General features: G+C 47.0%; 1 long non-coding RNA gene across 1 annotated transcript; it reads right to left on the reverse strand.

Annotated features, from left to right (window-relative positions):
- Positions 1–491: 491 nt before the first annotated feature.
- LOC110351151 (uncharacterized) lies at positions 492–20,329 on the reverse strand. The gene is made up of 2 exons (XR_002398255.2): positions 20,151–20,329; positions 492–6,287 (listed from the first exon to the last, which is right to left on the reverse strand). It is a non-coding gene; the product is annotated as an uncharacterized LOC110351151 (long non-coding RNA).
- Positions 20,330–20,581: the final 252 nt, after the last annotated feature.

The raw sequence follows: 20,581 nt of genomic DNA on the forward strand, positions 1-20,581 counted from the left end.
CAAGAGGCTGAGACAGGAAGATCACTGAGTGTTCAAGGCCACCCTGGGTTACACAGTGAGTTCAAGGCCAGCCTGAACCACGTAGCATGACCCTGTCTCCAGAAAAAAAAGCAAGTATTTTTTTTTGGTACCAGGGATTGAACTCAGGACCTTGCACTTACGAGGCAGGCAGCGGCATCACTGAGCTAAATCCCCAGCCCAAAGAAAGCAAATATTAAAATATGTGTATTTATATCTTCTTTTCACTCTAGGAATTTGTTTTATAAAGTTAATTAAGTATATTAATGAGTATGTTAATCATGACATTGTTTACAATATGACAAATTACAGACAACCTACCGGTCCTACGATAGGAAAAGGCCTAGGTGAATTATGATACATTTGTATGGAGGAATCCCATCTAGACCGTCATTAAAAAATATGCTATAGAACATTTATTCTTATGGTAAATGTTTATTCTAGATCACTAAGTGAAAAATATATATCATAAAAATGGTATAATGTTTTTTATTTTTAATAAATGAGAAATATACATGTACATGTGGAAAAAAGACTGAGGGTTATATACTAAAATGTTAATCACAGTTCCTTTGGTAGGAATCCAAGTGATTCTTGTCTTGTTTTTCCATGTTGTACAAGCTTTCTTCATTTCTTTAATTAGAAGAAAAAGATTTTAAAATATACTACTAAACAAATGTAGTTTTCAAATGAGCATTATAATTTCATGATCTCTGCCTTTAAAACAGCTGTAGAACTATTTAGGCAAGACTTAATACAAGTAGGATAGAAACAAGGCTGAGAGAAAAAGACTTTCGTTGACAAATATGAACAATGTTGACATGTTCATAGAATACGCACCATGGCAGATAAAAGGAAAAGAAAAAAAAGAGGTAACTCAGTTAGTGGCTCCACCAGCAACTTGATTGCCCAGGTCAGAATTCTGGGAGTAATTCTGGACTTCTCTCCCCCTTCAACCTTACCTCCAACTCCAAACCATCTCCAAGTGTCTTTCCAGGCCACCCCTTCTGCACTGACCTACTGGGATCCAAGCTTGGTCCTCATAGACTCCTAGCCCTCAGTACCCTGTGCGGAGAGAAACCCAGCTCTCAGAATGGCTCTGTGGAGTGCAAAGCTAACTACTCCGTTCACTTCTAAATCCTTTCCTTTCTGATACAAAACCGCCAACTCCTAGAGGTAGCATTTGGAGACCTCAGGAGCATAGCCATTGTTTATCTCTCTGGTCACCTGCAACACTCCTACCTCCTGCCTCGAACCCTAACAACATCTGATATTTCTGTAGCTCCCTGTACTCATCCGGGCTGGGTCCATAAGTGATAAGGCCCAGTGCAAAGTGAAATTGCAAACGAGAATAGAAGGAAAAGTGGAAACAAAGTTTTTTGTAAATAAGGACAGGGAGAGGGGTTGAAGAAAGGGGAGGAAAGAGGGAGGATAAAGAAGAATTAAGATCATGTACAGGTACAAATTCCATATGACGAATGTTATTGTGTATATATAAAATATACCAATGAAATTATTTTTTTAAAGTGAATTACAAAACTCCAAGCACAAAGCCAAAGATAATATTAAGGATTTCAAAATGGTGACTGCAATGCAATAAATCCCAAGCACAGGACTGAGGCTCAGCCACATCCCATGAACACATCCTTGACTCTCAGGGGATCTCCTCTCAGTTTCCTTGAGCCTGTGGGGCTTTGCCTGGGACATCCAGCCCATTCTCCACTCCACTCCTCATTCCACCTCATCTTCAAGATCTAAGGTCCACTCGCTCTGTAACTGGTGCCCAGAACCCTCCCCAAGCCTCCTTCTCATGGCTTCAGGCCCCAAGCTGGGCCCCAAGGTCACCCTAGTCCAGCAGTTCCCACAGGATGGACCACACCATGAGGGTGTGGGTTACAAGTGGCTCTGACCCTCCAGGCAGGCCTAGGAATCTGTCCTAGGAAGCTCAGACAGAGCTGTTTGTGCATTGAAGTCTGAGGACAAATGTGCCTAACATACTTGTTCTCTGTCAGGGTCTGTCTTGGGTTCTGGCTTCATTTCATCTAGCACAGAGCCCGGCAGACACTTCCTGGATGGTGATGAATCTTTGCTAGATGGCGTTAACCTACCCCAACTTTAGACTTGTCCTCTGAACCTCCTGTGCTTATGAGAAATACACCATATCCTTGTAGGAACCCTCCCTTTTCTTTCAGGGGTGACTCTCTGCGAGACCCTGATGGCTGGAACAGCCTTGCAGGCATGGGTCCCCTGTGGTGACCCTTGGGGTTGGTACTTCCAGTTGGTGTGTGGCAGATCCTTGGCTTCCATTATTCTGAACCCCAAAGGGAGACACTAATGTGAGCGTTGGCTTCCCAGAAGTTCCAGAAGGGAGGAAAGAGGAGCTGTCTCCACAGCTGTGCGCATGAGAGGGCATCTCATTTTCTCCGCGGTTGAGAGCCCTCGTGTGCATCTCCAGGAGGCTGCAGGCCAAGGAGACTACAAACGACACCGCAAGGTCCCAAGCTGCCACGTTTCCTTAGCAGTCTCCCTCTTGTCCTTTAACTGAGCGGTGACAGCAGGAGACGAGCTAAAAATCCAGCAGCCTGGCACTGGCTCCTGTGGGGCCCACTCAGAGTGAAGGGCAGCAGCTGTGCTGTGGCCATGTTTGTCCCAGGCCTGCCCTGAGGGTCGGCAGTGTCAGTCACAAGGTCCAAGGAGCTGTATCCCTGCCTCTCCAAACCTGGGAAGACAGAGAAGCACCCACAAGGTTTTGGAGATGTGAGTGACAGACCGGACCCACATGAGGCTCCAACGTTGGGCATTGGACACTTTTTTTTTTTTTTTTGCAGGGCAGGGAAGATCCCACTGGAGTATTAGGTATGCAGAAAGGAACAGTTGATACGAAATGTTCAGTCGCTGTACACTACTGCCTTCCCTGGTGAGGTATTAGTGGCAGGTATAGCTCAGAGAGCTAATATTCATTGGGGTGCAAGCCTGTTCCTTACACTGGGCTTATCTTTGGCTCAGCCCATAGTGACCAGCTGGCTGCAATCCCAAAACCATTCCCCAGCCCTATGATCATTGAGCTCCCAAAGAGCAACCACTGCCCCCCTTGAGGATCCTCACACCTTCCTCTAAGGCATCTGGGACCCCAAAACACCAGCCTCTCTTGCCCCTACTTGGAGCATAAACATCAAAAATTGAAAGACTTGGTCACAAAAACATAGCCCTCTCTCTCATGTTTTGATTAGATGTTTTGATTTTGTTTCAAAAATATTTTGGTTTATCTTATGGTAGTTGTTTCAAAGCTGACCTTTTTCTAATAAGGGGCACTGTCAGATCTGCACCCCATGCCACCCAACACAGGCAAAATTCACAGGCCTCCAAGACCCTCAGACTGGAAGGAGAGCCCTGCTGTCCCCTCAGCATGAAGGAGGCTCATGGACCACTGAGCAGTTGTCCAGGAGCCCATTGCCTGGTGTAGGTGGAGAACAAGAGAATCAGAGCCAATTACACAGCCGAGGCTTCAGCCTTGCTCATGTTCCCCTGAGGTTTTCCTTAGTCATGATCATGACCCTGATCATCCAAGAATTGCTTAGGTTCATCGAATGCGTGGTATATGCAAAGCACAGTGTGCAGGATCAGGATGTGCAGGGTCTCATTATATTCCCCAATAACCTGGAAGAATTGCGGTTATCAGAGCCATTCATGGATGGCATGACTGAGGCTCCGAAGTGTGGGTAACCTGGTCAAGGGTTCAGACTGCAGCACAAGGCTACAGCAATAGTGAACCTTGACCTAGAAGGCTCCCTCTAGAAGGGGTCTAGACCACAAGCTCCTCCCCTCTTACAGCCTCCCCAGCTAGCAGATGTGCTCTCTGTAGCATTTCTGTCCACCTGCAATCTAATATATCTGTATATATATTAGATCTTTGTCCTCAATTCCAGGCACAGAGCTCCTAAACCCCTTGGAATTTCCTAAGTGAAAAGATTGCCTTCGGTTATTCATCATAACCCCCTTTAGAGACACTTAAGTTTAAACTCCTGACACGTCTCACTGAGGGGTGCCAGAGAAAGGTCAAGTGATTAGGGGGATGGATTCAATCCCACCATCCCTCATCCTATTTCCAGAGGAGAAGGAGGGGCTGGGGGTAGAGCTCCATCAGCCATGACAACGATTTAATCACTGATGGCTTGCCTGTTAGGAGAGCTATAACAAAATCCCTTAGAAACTTATGGCTAACTGTTCTAGTGGCCAGAAAGTCCAAGACATAGGCACTAGCAAATCCCATGTCTAGTGAAGCATCATTCCTCACAGAGAGCACCTTCTGTATGTCTCTCATGCCTAAAGGGGTGAATGAGCTTCCTTGGGCCTCTTTTACGAAGGTGCTAGTCCCATCCTTGTAGGAGCCACTCTCAGGAACTGATCATCCAAAGGCCTCACCCCTTAATAGTATTGCCATGAGAATGAGTTAGCAACATACAAATTTGGGGGAACCCAGATTATAGCACTTAGAGACCCTGTTCCTAGCCTGCACCTGAAGTGAGGCCAGATGTGGGGGGAAGGGGCTGGGCTAATTCCAGTCAGTTAGTGCCAGAGTTGAGTTGAATCATAGGACACCCGGATGGTGTTGGAGAATCTGAGAATTAATTTGGCATTGTTAGAAAAACCACCATATAGTTCTACTGAACCAGGAGCTTCCTGGGTCCAGGTCAAGACTGGAGCCATTAACTCTAAGACATCAGACCACAGGGTGCCCGGCACACCTGCCATATGTCCCTTCTCTGCAGCATCAGGCACTTAACCTCTAAGTGTAGCTTGGAGACCTCTCCATCTTTGGTTGAGTTAGTGAAACAGACACTCCCTAGTCAGGTAAGGTCAGCATGACTTCAAGGACACAATGCCTGAGGTCAAGAGGTTAGTTGGACCCATGACTGGGACACTCATGTTGCTAACTCATTCTCACGGCAATAGCATCAAGGTGGGGCCTTTGGATGATCAGTTCTTGAGAGTGACTCCTTCAAGGATGGGACTAGCACCTTCATAAAAGAGACCTAAGGAAGCTCATTCACCCCTTTAGGCATGAGAGACATACAGAAGGTGCTATCTGTGAGGAATTACCCCTCACTAGAGCAAGGCCTCAGTGACTGGACACTGCCCCTCTGCCTTGCTGTCTTCCAACTTTCAAAAGCATCCTTCCTTATTTGAAGCTACAATACTTAATTCTATAGGACCAGCACAAGATCGAGTCTTCCATGAAGCTTTAGCGACTTGCTTTAGGACACAGAATGAAAATGGTTCCAGCTCTGCATTACCTCCATCCCACACTCCAAGTCAGATTCCCCCCAGGCCCAGGCAGGATAACTGTGCCTTATGTCCAGGCTTTTCTTTTCCCAGCCACACATGGTGTGTGCCCAGCCTCCAGCCTCCGATCTCACTGCCTCTCTTCTCCAAGGACACAGGGAGCCAGGGCAGGTGGAGAGGGAGATGATTCCAGAAAGGCCCCATGTGCTGTCAGCAGCTGTCCTGGCCAAGATGATTCACAGCCCACAGATTCCTGAGCATGGTGGCCGGCTGGGCATCTGTCATCAGCTCCATCCTCTCTCGGAAATGGCTTCTTCAAAAAGGACTGCAGTGGCAGCAGGGAAACTGGGGAGGCCGGTTCTAGCCCTGAGTTGTTAGAAGGTGGAGGAGGAGGGGAGGGAGCACAGAGGAGGAGGGGAGGGAGCACAGAGGAGGGCTGGAGAGCTGCCACCAGAGTGAGGCCGGTGACAGGAAGAATCTATCAATCTTGCATGAAGAGCCAAATACGGAGCTTGGGCTCAGTAGGTAATAAACAATGGTCACTTTGCCATCTCGACAAGGAGAGATGCTACAGACAGGGCTCGGGCAGCTGACGTCACTGTGTGTGGTCACCACTGCATGCAGTTTGCAGGGTTTGAGAGTCTGCGTTTGCACTTGTGAGCTAACGTATTTTTCCTTGATGGGCTGAAAACAAGAAGGGGGAAACTGAGGTCTGTTTGCCTTGGCCGTGTTGAAGGTGCTGTCTTGCCATTGCCCAGCCAGGGGGCTCCCCAAGGTATGGTGTGGACCAACTCTGATTTGACCTTCTTCATCTGCTCTCTCAGCACCCCTTACCCATCTGCAGTGAGGGCAGCTGTTGTTCCTGGACATGACCAGAGCTGGGAAGTCATGTAGCACAAGTGGTTTAAGCTTTGGCTACTCTGGGTCAGCTGCTTTTAGAGTCCAGCGGTTACTCTTCAGGCTGGCTCCATCTCAGGACAGCTTGACTAGAGGGACAAACACATAAAGATCCAGAGTGAATACATTTTCCAGTCCAGGGCCAAAGAGTTGGCACAGACAGCAGGCATGCCAGTGTCAGGGACAGCTCAGGGGTATCTTCCCACACCCCAATTTCTAGCCCTTACTTCATGAACAAGGTGGAACTTGCACTGTTTTCTGTGCTTTTGTGCATATTTTTGTTTTGTTTCACTTTGTTTTGTTTTTGAGGCAACATCTCGCTATATAGCTCAGGCTGGCCTTGAACTCACTATGTGGCCCAGGCTGGCCTCCAACTCAGAGCAATCCTCTGGGATTACAGGCATGCAACACCACACCTGGCTTGTTTTCGTGCATATTTGGACTTTTCATAACAATGACATATATCCGTAGCCTGTGTCCTATACAGCCACATTAAAAAGTGGCAGCAAAGGGGTAGTATCAAGCTGTGATGAGAAGTGCACAGGACTTTGAGCTGGAAGACCTAGTTTGGAGTCCCAGCCATGCCCTCACTAGCCCAGAGACACTCAGCCATGGCTGACTCACAGCTTCCATCTGCACGTCCATAACCTAGACAACCCCACCCCCTCAGCAGGGGCTTTGTGAGATTCAGAAAGCAAACTGGAAAGGCCCAACATGGTAGCTCCTCAATACATTATAGCTGCTTGGAAACGGAGATGCTTCTGTAGATTACTAATGTCTAGGAACTCTCTTTATCTTGCTATACGTTCTTGTGTCTCAGTGCTCTTTTGAACAGGCTGTGGCTTTAAAAATGCAAATAGCTCCTGCGGAAGGGAAAAAGTTTTCCCAAGAGAAAGCCAAAGGGCATCCTGTTCTGATTAGCACTGTCTCTGTCTGAACTCTAATGCTTGCACCCACATCCATCAAAGAGTGCTGAGCAGGATGCAGAGGCTGCTTTGAAGTGCGATTGTGGGCCTGACTATGAGACTAGAATACATCACCCTCATCTTCCTGACAGACATCACTTCAACTTGCAAACCTTGGCAGCAGCCAGCAGCCTGCAGTGAGGGTGGCAGTCTTTCCAGGGTATTGCTGAAGGCAACGTGGCAGCCACACTTGGCCCAGGGAGAGATGGTCACCACATGCAACCCACATCCTTGGCCTGTGTCCATTGGACCCATTCCCATGTACTCTTGTGAGTCACTGGCCAACTGGAAAATTAGGAGAGCCTTGAGCATTTGCTTCATATTGTCCAGGAGGGAAAACTCTGATCCTTTGTCCCAGAACGAAAAATATCTGTGCAGCCATCAGCCTAAACTTTACATGTCATAGAAGAATAATACCAGGAATAATTATACCAGGGGAGTATAATTCTGATGGGCCAAAACTCCAAGGTGAAGGAAGTAAAAATGGGAAATGAATGAGGATATCAAGAGCATATGCGAGCCACTATTAACACAGGAGCAGGAATTAAGCTTAAAATATGACTTACTAGTTTTAGTTGTAAGTTTTCAATTCACATTTCTCCCACAATGAAGCTATATGAAAATAGTAGATTAAATAAAGAAAGAAAGAAAGAATAATGGAAGAATCTGATGATTGTCATTTGTCACCCATAAAGATCCACATTTCCATTATGTGACAACAAAATCGGTGATCTAAATATTAACAAGTAGGGCACATTATAAACACATATATTATCACCATGAAGTCATTGCAAGAGAAATAAAAACTGTTTTTTATTTTAACTATTAATATTCATCAAATGTTAATGAAAATACCTAACAAATAATTAAGAAAAACACATCACTTAAGTAATAAAGATGAAAGAGATGATAATCGTTGTGAATATTTAATCTGCAAAATAAAGAACATACCATTAATAAGACTTAATTGTGTCATTAAATATTTAATTTTACTTTCTCTACTAAATTTTGTTTGCATTTTGCATATTTTAAATATAAAAAGCTCCTTAATAAGATTTGTAGTTTGAGCAACACCACATGCCAGGCCATTTAAGTTTGACTTACTGTCTTCATCAAATTGGTCAAACACCAGTGGATTTATCACTAAGTAAAATGAACAGCCCTCTTTGCAGTTGACTACAAGTTATACTTTATCCATAAGGGACATTTAATAATTGATTCTAGGTTATACCCAATAAATAATGTTTTCTAGTGGTAAAGAACAGTAATTGCACTCCTTTTCCATTTTGTTTCTTCAGTGAATATCATTCAATTTCCCTCCTTTCCTATTATTTGTACAAAAGAACTTGGACCCAATGCAGCTTCAGCTTGCTACAGAAGTCATCCCATACCATTCACACTTAGATCTGTTCATTTCCTCATAACTAACGCCCATCACTCAAACCTTCTGCTTCTGGGAAAATCTCGCCTAAAGTGCTCAAGATGACAGAGAGGAAGTGAGGTTCTGGTTCCACCACACAGCATTCAAGGACAACCCAAATGTGTCAACCTGACCATAACACAGTGTGAGCCTCCATCTTTGGTGTGCTATATAGGGTTGGCCGTGTCACTCAGTGGGCATGGTTAGCTACATGCTGGGTTCAAGCACCAGCTTGCATTGAACTGGAAACCAGTTGTGAGCCTCCTGATGCAGCATTCAGTGGAATTACACTGCTGGCTGAAAACCAACCATGGAAGTGTTTACACCAAATAAATTGGCAAATGCTACAATCCAGGGCCCTGGGAGCCAACTGATGAGCATTTGCCAACACACTACTGCACACACGTTCAGCAGTCAGGACGCCATGCCTCCTCCCGCACCATCTCTTCTGCACCCACCCATTACCACCTGTGCCTCCAATCACCCAGAGCTCAGAAGATTGGCATGCTCAAGTAGATCGGGCAGCTCTGTGTCTCCTGAGCTCCTACTCCTGGTCAGGGAGTGAAAAATGCACCATAGATGCTCTCACTAGGCTTGGCCTGTGCTGACTTAAATACGTAGAGCTCTTTGCTGGGACTGAAAGATGGATCCTGATGTGACTTCTGCACTTGCAGGACCAAAGCCTGGCTCTGAGGCACAGACAGGAGCCAGACACAGGCAAGTGACCAGCAGAGCCAACTGGTCAAGGACTTAGGGTTTTCCTGGGATGCAGGCGTTTTCCATGCTCAAACCCAGAAAAACTTGCTTGTGGTCACTCTCAGAGAACCTCTGTCTGGATCTTACCCTGCTAGATGAAAGACAAAAAGTGCATCTGGGAAAAGCCTCCTCCTCTCTGTACAAGAGTGGAAAGTATGGAAAAGGGTGAGAAGAGAGAAGAAGGCCAAGGGGAAGAAAGTGTTTCTGCCCTTGGGCATAAAAGGTGCTAGAATTCCATCTTCCATCCATTCGAGAGTTGAATTATGGAACCTCCAGGGCCTTGGGAAGGAAGGCGATAGAGCCTGGAACGATGCTAGCCCTCACCCCTCCTGATCATTGGCTCCTGCTATGCAGGAGTCTCATCCTATTCTTCACTGCACATCTCCCACCACCTCCTACACCCCATTACCACTAGAGCTCAAGGCAAAGAGCATAGACATCCTGGTGGCTCAGGCATCTCTGCTTCGCTTCACCAGAAACATGAATTTTCTTCTGACTTAGCTAGTAGTGCCTGATTTGCATATAGATGTGGCCCTGGGGTCTCCACATTAGACCAATGGGCCTTTCCTAGCGCTAGAGCTGTCACAGCTGGTATTTTCCCCATAAGAATACATTGGGTCTCTTTAGATGAACCACTGTGGTGGACACTAACATCTCAACTTTGTAGGAACCCCTAGTGAACAGAATAATAGTGGGCCAATCTCCATGACTCTTCAGCTTGGGCTTGTCTCTGAGGGCAGCCCTTTTCTTGGTTTCCCAGGTTTCCCATGGCATCGTGAGCACAGGGGCTGGGCCTCCCAGGGCCACTGGCTTCACAGGGGTTGGGTGCTGCTCTGTACCCAGAGGGGTGCTACCTGCGGGGAAGGTGCTAAGCACAGCTGTTGAGCCTCTTGTCACTTAGCTGATTAACAGTTCTGAGGAATCAGTGTCAGATTTGTAGATTTCGTTACAACCTAAGTCCTGCTCACTCCTCCACACTGTCTTCTGCCACTTCCTGTTAGTACCTGGTCCTGCAGAGATCACCTGTTGGCATCCTCTTTGCCCTCCTGGCTGGGTTATACTCCTTCTCTAGCTCAAGCACTCAGAATGAATCTTTCATCACCCTTTCTCAGGCAGCATGGCCTTTCTCCCTTTCTAGATCTGAGACTTTTAGATCGAAGATTCTCTGCAGTCATCCTTGTATTTCCAGTGGTGCTCTATACAAAGAGGTAGCCAATAAATATCTAGTGAGGGCTTGGAACCCAGGGAAATTCCTTACCTCCCCTCTCTCAGGAAGCTTCAAGGTTATCAGAAGGCACCTCCAACCTCTCAGCATGACCCTATCCCTCCCTGATGATTGGAAATAGCTAATGTGACATAAGTAATAATAATACCTAGTATTATTTATTGAGCAGTTATGACATCCTGAGCACCATTGTACACCAGCAGTTGCCAACCTTTATGGCACCAGAGACCAGCTTGGTGGAATATAATTTTTCATGAATGGGAGTTTAGGTTCTTTTTTTATTAGTATATGATTGTGATATATAATAATTACATTCCCCAGCACTAGCATCACTGCCTCAGCTCCACCTCAGATCATCAAGCATTAGATTCTCATAAGGAGCACACAACCTAAATCCTTTGCATGCATAGTTCACAGTAGAACTCAAGCTCCTATGAGAATCTAATGCCATTGCTTATCTGACAGGAGGTGGAATGCAGGCAGTGATGGGAGTTCTGGGGGACAGGTGTAAATACAGATGAAGTCTTACTTGCTCACTCACTGCTCGTTTTACTTGCTCATCACTGGTCACTTGGCAATTGCAGGCCAATTCCTAACTGGCCACAGACTGGTCCTGGGATTGAGAACCCCTGATATATGCAAGTGCCCTCTCGATTAAGTCCTATTAAGAACATCCCCACCTTGCAGATGATGAAACTGAGGCACAAGAGGTTAAGACACCCTCTTAAATTGAGATCTCTCTAAACCAGAGAAGTCAGAATCCAGGCCATCCTTGCCAGCTTTAGACTCACTTGCTCACACTGTCCCCTTGTCTCTGCATTTCAAACTGGCTGCATATTGAATAGATGACCAGAGTTCCAGAATAGCTCTGCCAAGTAGAACCTTCTGAGATGTTGGATGTTCTGCACTGCACTGCCCAGTAGGAGCCACCAGCTATACGTGACACCGAGCTCCTGATGTGCAGCCAGTGTGATGGAAAAATCTAGTTTTTGAATTTTTATTCATGTAAATTTAAATAGCCACATATAGCTGATGACTATTGTATGACCAATGCAGCTTCAGGAGGTAAAGGACATATTTTAATTATCTTTCTAAATATCTTAGCATGTAGCCTATGGCCACTCAAAGAAGGAGTTTTTCTGAACGGCTGAGTCTCAGTGTCCTCCTATTCGAGGACAGCACCCAGCTGCCAGCCGGCAGTGACTCTGTGCAGTAAGCTCAGGCTTTCTGAATACCTGAAGAAATGTACAGTTCTAGTTTCCTCCTGCACAGAGGCCTCAGGAAGATTGAACACTCAGGGGAAACTGGAGAGCCAGAGCTGATGGCTAAGGCTTGGGAAGGGAGCTCCCTGCACCTATTCTGTGCTAGAGTTGGTGTCCACTATGTAATCCTAAAAACCACTGGTGCCCTACCTAATAGTATTTCCTTCAACAACTGAGGAAGACTCAGACATTAACAATCTTTTCAAAAGGTAGCACTTGGAAAGAAAGAACATGGGGTCTGCTGGTTTGGTCTAACCCTAGACTGCAGTGTTAGATGGAAACTCTCTTTCATCTTATTTCCATAGGGGCCTCTGTCCAGAGGCAATGGGAAGCATTCAACACTGAACACCTGTTCAAAGAAGGGATGCATGCATAATTATTGCTCCATAGTGCCTGAGGCCTATGGCTAGCGTTATTACCTGAGCTAGAGACCTGTTTTCTATTTTTACTTCTCGTTTAATGCTGGGGATCAAACCTAGGGCTTTCACACTGAGCTACATTCTCAGCCTTTTTTTTTTTTAATTTGAGACCGAGTCTTGCTAACTCACTAAGTTGTCCAGCCTGGGCTCAAACTTGAGATCCTCCTGCCTCAGCCCTGCTGAGTGCTGTAGATTATAGGCTGTAGATCATGCTCAGCTGCAGCCCTCTATTCTTACTTCTTGGTGTTCCTCTTATCTGTGATAGAAAATTCTAGAGCTGAGCAGTCAACACAGGAGCCATACATGACTACTGATCTCATGTAGAGTGGCTCTGAGATATATTACAGCTGGGAAAACACACTAAAGTTCAAAGATTTTACCTTGAAAAACCATAAAATATCTCATTAATAATTTCCATATTGATCTTTGTTGAAATGATCATATTTTGAATCTACTGGTTTAAGTAAATTTTATGAAAACATTTTTTTCTATTTCTTTTGCCTTTTGAGGCTGGCTATTAGAACATTTGGAATCACATATGTGGCTGGCGTCACACTTTTGAACAGACTGGTCTCCAGGGAGTATTGCATGAGTCTGGAGAAAAGACCAGTGGCTGGGTAAAGCTCCCCTCAGCCTGAGAAGACACTTTCCCCATTGATGCCCACATAGAAACAGAGTGAAGCCAGTGAGGAGTGAACGAGGCTTTGGCTGCAAAGCCTCTGGCCCCTCTGGGCTCTGGCTGAAGTGGCCCGATTTTTTTCAACTGCACACAGAGCACTTGACACTGGAGTGTCTCTACCTTAAGCAGCACTGTCATTTCTTTCCTGAGTAAGGTGCTTTGGCATTCTGCAGAGGACAGCAGGTGATGCAGCTATGCCACAGAAAAATGACCCACTGTCTCCAAGAGTGTTCCCAAAGGTGATGGGCAGCCCAAGCACAGCAGACCGTCTGCCTTAGAGCCAACAGCACTGAGCAGCTTGAAAATCCTTTTCCAGCAGATGATCTTTACTGTGAGTGCCAGTTTCAATACCCAGGCTTATGGGAAGAGAGTAGAGAGGGTCATAGTGCCAGATAGTCTGTGACCCGACCCGCGATCATAGCATTCTCCCATTTTCTGACTTATTTTTCTCCCACTGGAACTGGAGAGTGCCACAGCACTCCTCTTTGATGATTTAGAAGTGTTATGTGTCTTTCCCTCGCCCCTCCTTATCCAGCGCTCTCCTTCCTCTGCGTTGCCTTTACGCTGGTTTCCATAGTAACCACCTCTATTGTATCCCCAACTGTAAAGAGAAATCGTGGAAATGTTCATAAGGATCCAACACCTTCCAGTAGTTACTGGGATGCATGGTCCCCTTAGCTCCCTGCACTAATTTTCCTGCCCTTTTCTTCTCCCTAGAGCTGCCCCTTCCTAAAAGTATGTACAAGCTCCAGAAGGCTCCTCTTCCCTAGGAGACAGGCAGGAGAAAGAGGAAGATGCTGTAGGGGAGGCAGAGGTTTCATTAGGAATCTTCATTTTTCAGGTGGTTTCTGACATAAGGACAGGCACCAGCCCCTAAACACAAAGCTCTCAGGGGCCCCTGCAGAATTAAAAGCACCTGGGCCCAAAGGCAGCACGGGGCAGCTCTCTAATCACCCTCTGACAAGCTCCCTTACTTGGAAGCTTTCAGAATAAACAGCAACAGCCTTGGCCACCTTTGCATCAGATCCCACTGATTCCCACCTACCCTAGCCTCTGAAGACCTCATGGCCACATCTGTGAGCGTGAATGTCTGTCTTTATTCTATGCATTTCCTTTGGCAAGACCAGCCATCTTCCCTTACTGGGTGGAGGGCAGGACAGAGATGGAAGTACAGTGTGTGCGCGCGCACACACACACACACACACCACTGCTTTGAAGACACAACAGTGGAACAGTGGAAGTGCCCATTGTCCCTTCCATGGCCAGGTTTAGCTGGTGACCTGGGGAGGCGAGAGGAAGGGGAATCATCAGTCATCTGCCAAAAGTGTTTGAAGATGCTTAGCCGCCGTGCCTCCTTGGAGCTGGACATTATTCTTTTGATTACACAAGCCTGACAGCCTGACCATAATAAACACATAGCTGAGGAGAACCTATTCCTTTCCAGCCACATTATTTATTCACCTCCAGCAAAGGCTGGGCTATATTTGGCATATGATGTCAGTGGGTTGTTTGGATTCTTGGAAATTGGCAGGAAGCCATCCTCTCACATGATATATGAAATCACTGATAAATGCTTCTTTTCACCAAAAGAAAAACAGCTTAATAAATGCAGCCCTTTTCTGCTTTCATCTTCCCTCCCTCCCTCTTCTGCGCCTGTCCTCCTTTCCAGCCTGCCCCTCTCCCTCCTCCTCCTCTTCCTCCTCTTCCTCTTCCTCCTCCTCTGCCTGCCACGGCTGGGACTTGTCTTTCTGAGGCACAGATCAGCAGAGACTGTGAAGTGGAAATGAGTTGCTCAGCATCACAGATCAGAATGAGGCTGCTGGGATGCTCGGCCATCTTTCCCCGCTTTCCTCCAGCCTGGAAGCCTGCCAAAGTGCTCATGAATCAGATGCACACGCACAAAAAGGCAAATCTCTACAGCAGTGGCTTTATGGGGCCGGGTATTTATGGTACAGCCTCGCTCTGTGTTGCTGTTTTGCAGGCGAAGATGGGAAATAGATAGTGATTCAGGATTGCCATTAAGTGTGAAAACAGCCCCTGTACAGATTGTGTGCAATAAACCAAGTATAGAGAGGCACTGTAAGAAGCAGTGGATCTGCTGCGCCTGATCGGGCTCGAGGCCCATCAAGTTCAAGCTCTTGATATGTATGGCAGTTAATACCTGGTGCTTGGAACAAATCTTCCTGCTTCCCCTCTGTCTCCCCCATCACACACTTAGTCCATTATACAAAGCTGGTGGAAGGGTGCGTGGGGTTGTGAGGGTAAAATTAAATTAATTCTTGCCCTCCTGTGGAGATCAGTTTATATGGCCTGAAGTGCAAGATTTAATTACCCCTATCTTAGTTCATGTAAAAACCAACGTCATTACTGCTCATGGGCTGGCCCAGCCCCCCTCACAGTCAGCTGTAACACTTAACTCAGTGACCCACTAGGGCCACAGGAAATAGGGGAGCTGCAGCTCCAAAGGGTGATTTATTTACATTTATTTGTCCTCACCTTTCATCTGGCTGCCCCAGCTCTGGCTTTGGAAGATGCCAAGAGGATAGGGAAGGCTCCTGTTCAGCCCTTTGCTAACTTGGATACTTCCAAGAAGCTCTCTTCTCACATATTCGGTGTCAGGACCTCGAAGTCCTGGCAAGGGTGGTACCAAGCACGGTGTGTGAGGGCTTGAAGAGTTTCCAGTCATCTCCCGGATACTGATACTGATGGCAAATGGCCTTTCTCCTGAACTCACACACGCACCACGCCCCACCAGAATGCAGAGAGAAAAACAAACAGGAAGGAGGGGCGGTGAGGAGAAACCAAAGCTGTGCTTCTTGTGCATCTGTCTCAACTTCTGACCGGGGAGAGGAATAGATGGATAGCAGGATGAATAGATGGGTAGATGGATGGATGCATGCACATGTCAATTAATGAATCAGAGAAACATCTTGCCAAATGAACACTGGTTGTAGGTAAAAAGGTTTCTTCAATCCAGTCTCCTAATTAGCATTCATTTAGGTCTCCGTAACAGGAACTGCAGATGAGAGGAAGATTTTACTTTAACTAGGGTTTTTTTCCTTTCTTAAAATGAGGACATTGGGCCCACATGATCTGCTAGATCCTTTCCAGCTTCTGAAATTGTAAGGCTCTATAATTGTAGGATCCTGAGCCTGTCATTCCTGGAAGTATGTAGTATGATTCAAGCCACCTGGGGACTGGGATGCCAGTACTACTCCTTACCTGGACAAAACTCACCCCACCCAGATCGTGTTCATCTCGTAGGCTCTCTGAGGGGCCAAGGTCACATTTGTAATGATGACGGAGATCTGTGTTTTATGCAAAGAACAGTTACTCTGGTGCAAGCTGCTCAAGAAGCTGACTACCACTTCTACCAGTCCCAGATCTTACACAGAGGAGCACTGGAACATCTAGCACAGTGTGATGGGGACAAATAACCCACTCAATACTACTGTAGCTCCCACAAAAAGGAGCAAGCAGTCTTAGGATAGTGGCACCCCCGAAAATCCCAGGTTCACTGTGACTGTTAGACTGCATAGTCCAGTGCTATCTGAGGACTCCAAATGTCTATGAGTGCATCAGTGAAATGTCTATGTGTGTCTGTGTGTGTGATGTGGGACACAGAGAGGAGAAGGGACAGGTAGGGAGAGAAAGAAAAATGACTTAAGGGTTTCTCATGTGATTATGGAGATGGACAAGTCCAAAATCTGCAGGTGAAGTCTGTGACACGTTAGCGGCCATCTTCCGGAAGAAAAATTGGACAGACCTCAAGCAGTGTGGCCATGGGAGCACGGGAGTACATGTGGAGAGAGGTGGTGAGAGGTGGGATTAGGGCCTCCCAGAGCAGATTTACACAGCAAGAAAAGCCGTTGCTTCCCGCTGCTGAAGTGAGCCGGGCTGACTGTCCTCAGTGGCCTCTCCCTGAACCTCCATCCTTTCCCCTCTAGGGTTCCAAGCACAAACTCAACCACTTCCTGTGGCTGGCAGGCCTTTTATTCTCTTTTGATCGGGACCTATTAACTCCTCCTTTTCCAAGCTGAGTCTTGCCTTCCTTGACTGGAACTGACCTGTTCCCCAAGCAGTAGGTCTAATCAGAGTTTCAGACTCTCCTGCTTTGGGGTTTGCCTAAATCCACCCCAACTTCTGCACCTAATGCTGCCTGGAGGAGAAAGATATCCCGAGACAGGCTTGAATGACGGGGATGTGTTAAAGGCAGCTCTCTGTTTCTGCCCAAGCCGGCAATTTATCATGAATCCTTTTGAGCACACCCATCTGTCCCTAGAAAAGGCTCACTTGAAGTGTCGATCAGTGTCCCTAGGGTGGGGCTTCAGAGCAAAGGAGGCCTTTCGGTGCGTCTACTGCAAACTCATTGACCATGCACATCCTATCCTCTCACTTGCACCACTGGGGAGATGGAAGCACGACATTCTAAACTCAAAAGCAAATTACAGAGAGGAGTTAGTGTGAAATTACTCTGCTTCTCTCTGAGCTCCTTGTTAACAGTCTGAAGCGGCACCCAGAGTGAAAGCTGGCCTGTCAAACAAGCCCATTCAAGCTTGCAATTCTGCTGTCCTCTGCCTGGCGGGCTTGTGATAAAGAGCAAGGATAAAAAAATATCTTCCAAAAATAGTGCCACTGAGAAACCCAAACCGCAGCAGGTTCGGGAGCCAGCACTGCCTGCCGAGCTGCCCTCTGCCTCGAGGATGGCTGCCTCAAGGGCCTGTCCAACAGAGATGGCGTATTCCAGAGTGGGTGACCTCAGGTCTCAGCACCAGAGACACGGAGAGGAAGGGCAGCAAAGAGCTGCATGAGTGAATCGCTGAAGAAAGGGAAGAGAGAACAAAGTTTACATTGCAGACCTTGACTTTGCAAAGAGCATGCTGAGACAGACCCACACAGACAGGTTTGCTGCAGGCCTGGGCCTTGCCAGGGCTGCCAAAGCTTAGAGATTCATCCAGAAGGAACAAAACCAGCCACCTTCTCCCTGGTGCCTGAGTTCCTCTCTAGTCTCCTCCCTCTGTGCCTTCAGTGTCCCTGGTGCTACCCTAGGGATAGGAAGAGGGAGCACCTCTCAGAAGCAGGAACTATGTAGCTCAGGGGAAAAGGAAGCCACCTGGTGAGCTGGTAAGAAGGCCTCAGAGCCTGGTAGCAGGTGTCCTGGATTAAAGGTGACACGTTCCTGGCTCTGTGGTCAGCTTGCAGGGAGAAGAGGCAGGCTGACTTCTTAGCTCTGTGTCCCTGCTCTAGGGAACAGAAGGGGACTCTAGGACACCCACCCATGGTGAGTGCTCTCAGAGGCAGGAGGCCTTGTCTGCACACAGGCTCTGCCTTTGTTGTTGCAGATGACATGCACTAAGCTGCAGGTGGGGACAGTGTGGCCACCTGACAGGTAGGCATCCTGGGCTCCAGCTCCAGAGTGAGGCCTGGAATTTCAGGAGCTCAGCATATGAGCCTCCATTAGTACTGTTAGGAAGTGGTTGTACCAGGTGCCAGAGCCAGGCTGCTGGGTCTAAGTACAGTGGCATCCATAAAAGGAATTTCCCCCACCTTTCAAGAGACAGGGACTCTCGAGCCAACATGATCTGTTTTTACATCTCCAGGGTGAGATTTGTTCCCTTCTTTCTCCTTGCTCCATCACCCACTTGCCATGAGGAACAACATCTCATATAACAAACTGGATTTTAAAGTAGTTGCAAACATTCACCTGGCAACTATACAAGGGATGATCAAAGTATACAGCGGATGTTTAAATTTAAAATATTTATTACAGTAAAAGACACATTGCCATTAATCTGCCTCAGTATACTCCCCCTCCCTTCAAACACATTTATCCATTGTTCTTGCCACTTTCTGAGCAGTTCTGGAAGTCCTCCCTCATGAGTGTCTTTATGAAGTGTGATCAAAAATACAGTGAATGCTTCTGCTGAGTGTCATCCAACGGAAAGGCAGGCGTGTAAAAACATCACAGTCACCTACCTTATTCCCTGGATCTGGCACTGTGCAACTTCTGGCTCTTTCCCAAAGTCAAAATGACCATGAAAGGTACATATTTTGAATCCATTCAAGACATCCAGGTAGCCACAACAGTGTAACAAGACACTCAACAAAAAGGACTTCCAGAACAGCTTCAAAAAGTAGCCAGAACAATGGGATAAGTGTGTTTGAAGTAAGGGGGAATATTTTGAGGGGGAGTAATTGTAGTTCATCTTTTACTGTAACAAGTTCTTTAAAAATTTAAACATTCACTTTATTCAGTGTATTCACACCGAATATCTGAATTTCATTTTGCTTATGAAGACCCCACATGAACCATCAAAGGGGAGTCAAGGACTGGCACATGGTAAACTCTCCCGGTTCTCCCAGGGGCCACACCTTGAGGGTACACCTTTGCTCCACACCCCTAAAGACAACAGTAATAATCTCTGTTATTATTATTGTCATTACACCATTTCTTCAGTAACCGTTCCAGAGTTTCTTTAGCTGGGTGCTTCTGATCACGGACTAATTAGAATACTCACCTGGGCCTGGCCATCTTTCTCCTGCTGTCTGTCTGTCCTGTCACTCACAACAGATTCCTGCAAGCAGATTTGTCCCTGGGGAAGCTTCCCCCAGGACCCTTGCCTTTGGCATCCTTAAACAGCTGTCACACTGTCCCAGTTGTTTTTCAAGAAGGAAGTCCCCAGGGCTTCACAGAGGCAGACTTGCACTCGACCCGCTGTGCTGATCGGTTCCCTTGCCTCTCCCCCAGGAAGTGGTGCCAAAGCCAGGAGTCCATGGGGGGTCCTGGCAACCTCTTGGTCTCATAGCTCATCGCCTGCTGTTTTCTACCCAGAGCACACGTTGGGACCTGCAAGGATTTCAGAGGTTCCTGCAAAGCAAACCTCTACGGAGGTGCCGAGACCTTTTGTGTACAGACCAGCCATCTGTCAGCATGGCATGGAAGGGGAAACGGGGTACTGTGTGCGGGAGGCTGGTGTGAGGGAGAGATCATTCAGCACTTGGGCCTGAACGTCATTTGCCAAGTACTTCTGAATCATCTATTAGCTGTTACTCCTAAACAGCCATAGGAGGTAGAAAAGAATGGTGTTGCTTTTGAGAATAAGGAAGATGAAAAAGCAGTGTCTTCGGTGTCTTCAGCGACACACTCGTGAAAGGGGAGTTGTCAAGCCCCAGCAGTGAAACATCACCCGAACCACATCTTCCTTCATCCCTGGGCCCCCACGTACCTGGCAGGCTCCCTGGAGGAAAGGTTTTGAAGCATGGCCTTCATCCAAAAATTGCCTAAAACATTACCTTGCTGAGACATGGGATCCCTGTTGCTGTCACCTGGCCCCAGCCAGCCCACAGAGGTAAGTGAGCTGCAGCAAATCACAGTATATATTTGCACCTGATCAGCACAGAGAGAGTAGGTCTCCTAGGCCTTATCCACCCCCAGGCCAGCTTTGAAGAAAGATGCATTTTTAAACACAAGCTTCGAGGAGAGAATACTCCCTCTCGTGTCCCCATAGCCTACTAACAGGGCAACTGTTGGCAGCTGGTGCCATCAGCCCCAGCTACAAGCTGTGCTCTCAATTTGTATTTCTATTCTTATCCTGGAGACTACGATGAGGCTGCTGTCCCTGAAGACTGCAGGGTGCTGATGAAAGAGGCTTCCCAG

This window comes from Heterocephalus glaber, unplaced genomic scaffold, assembly GCF_053883595.1.
Source record: "Heterocephalus glaber isolate CG9 unplaced genomic scaffold, H.glaber_assembly_v1.0 deba00001472, whole genome shotgun sequence".
Lineage (NCBI taxonomy): Eukaryota > Metazoa > Chordata > Mammalia > Rodentia > Bathyergidae > Heterocephalus > Heterocephalus glaber.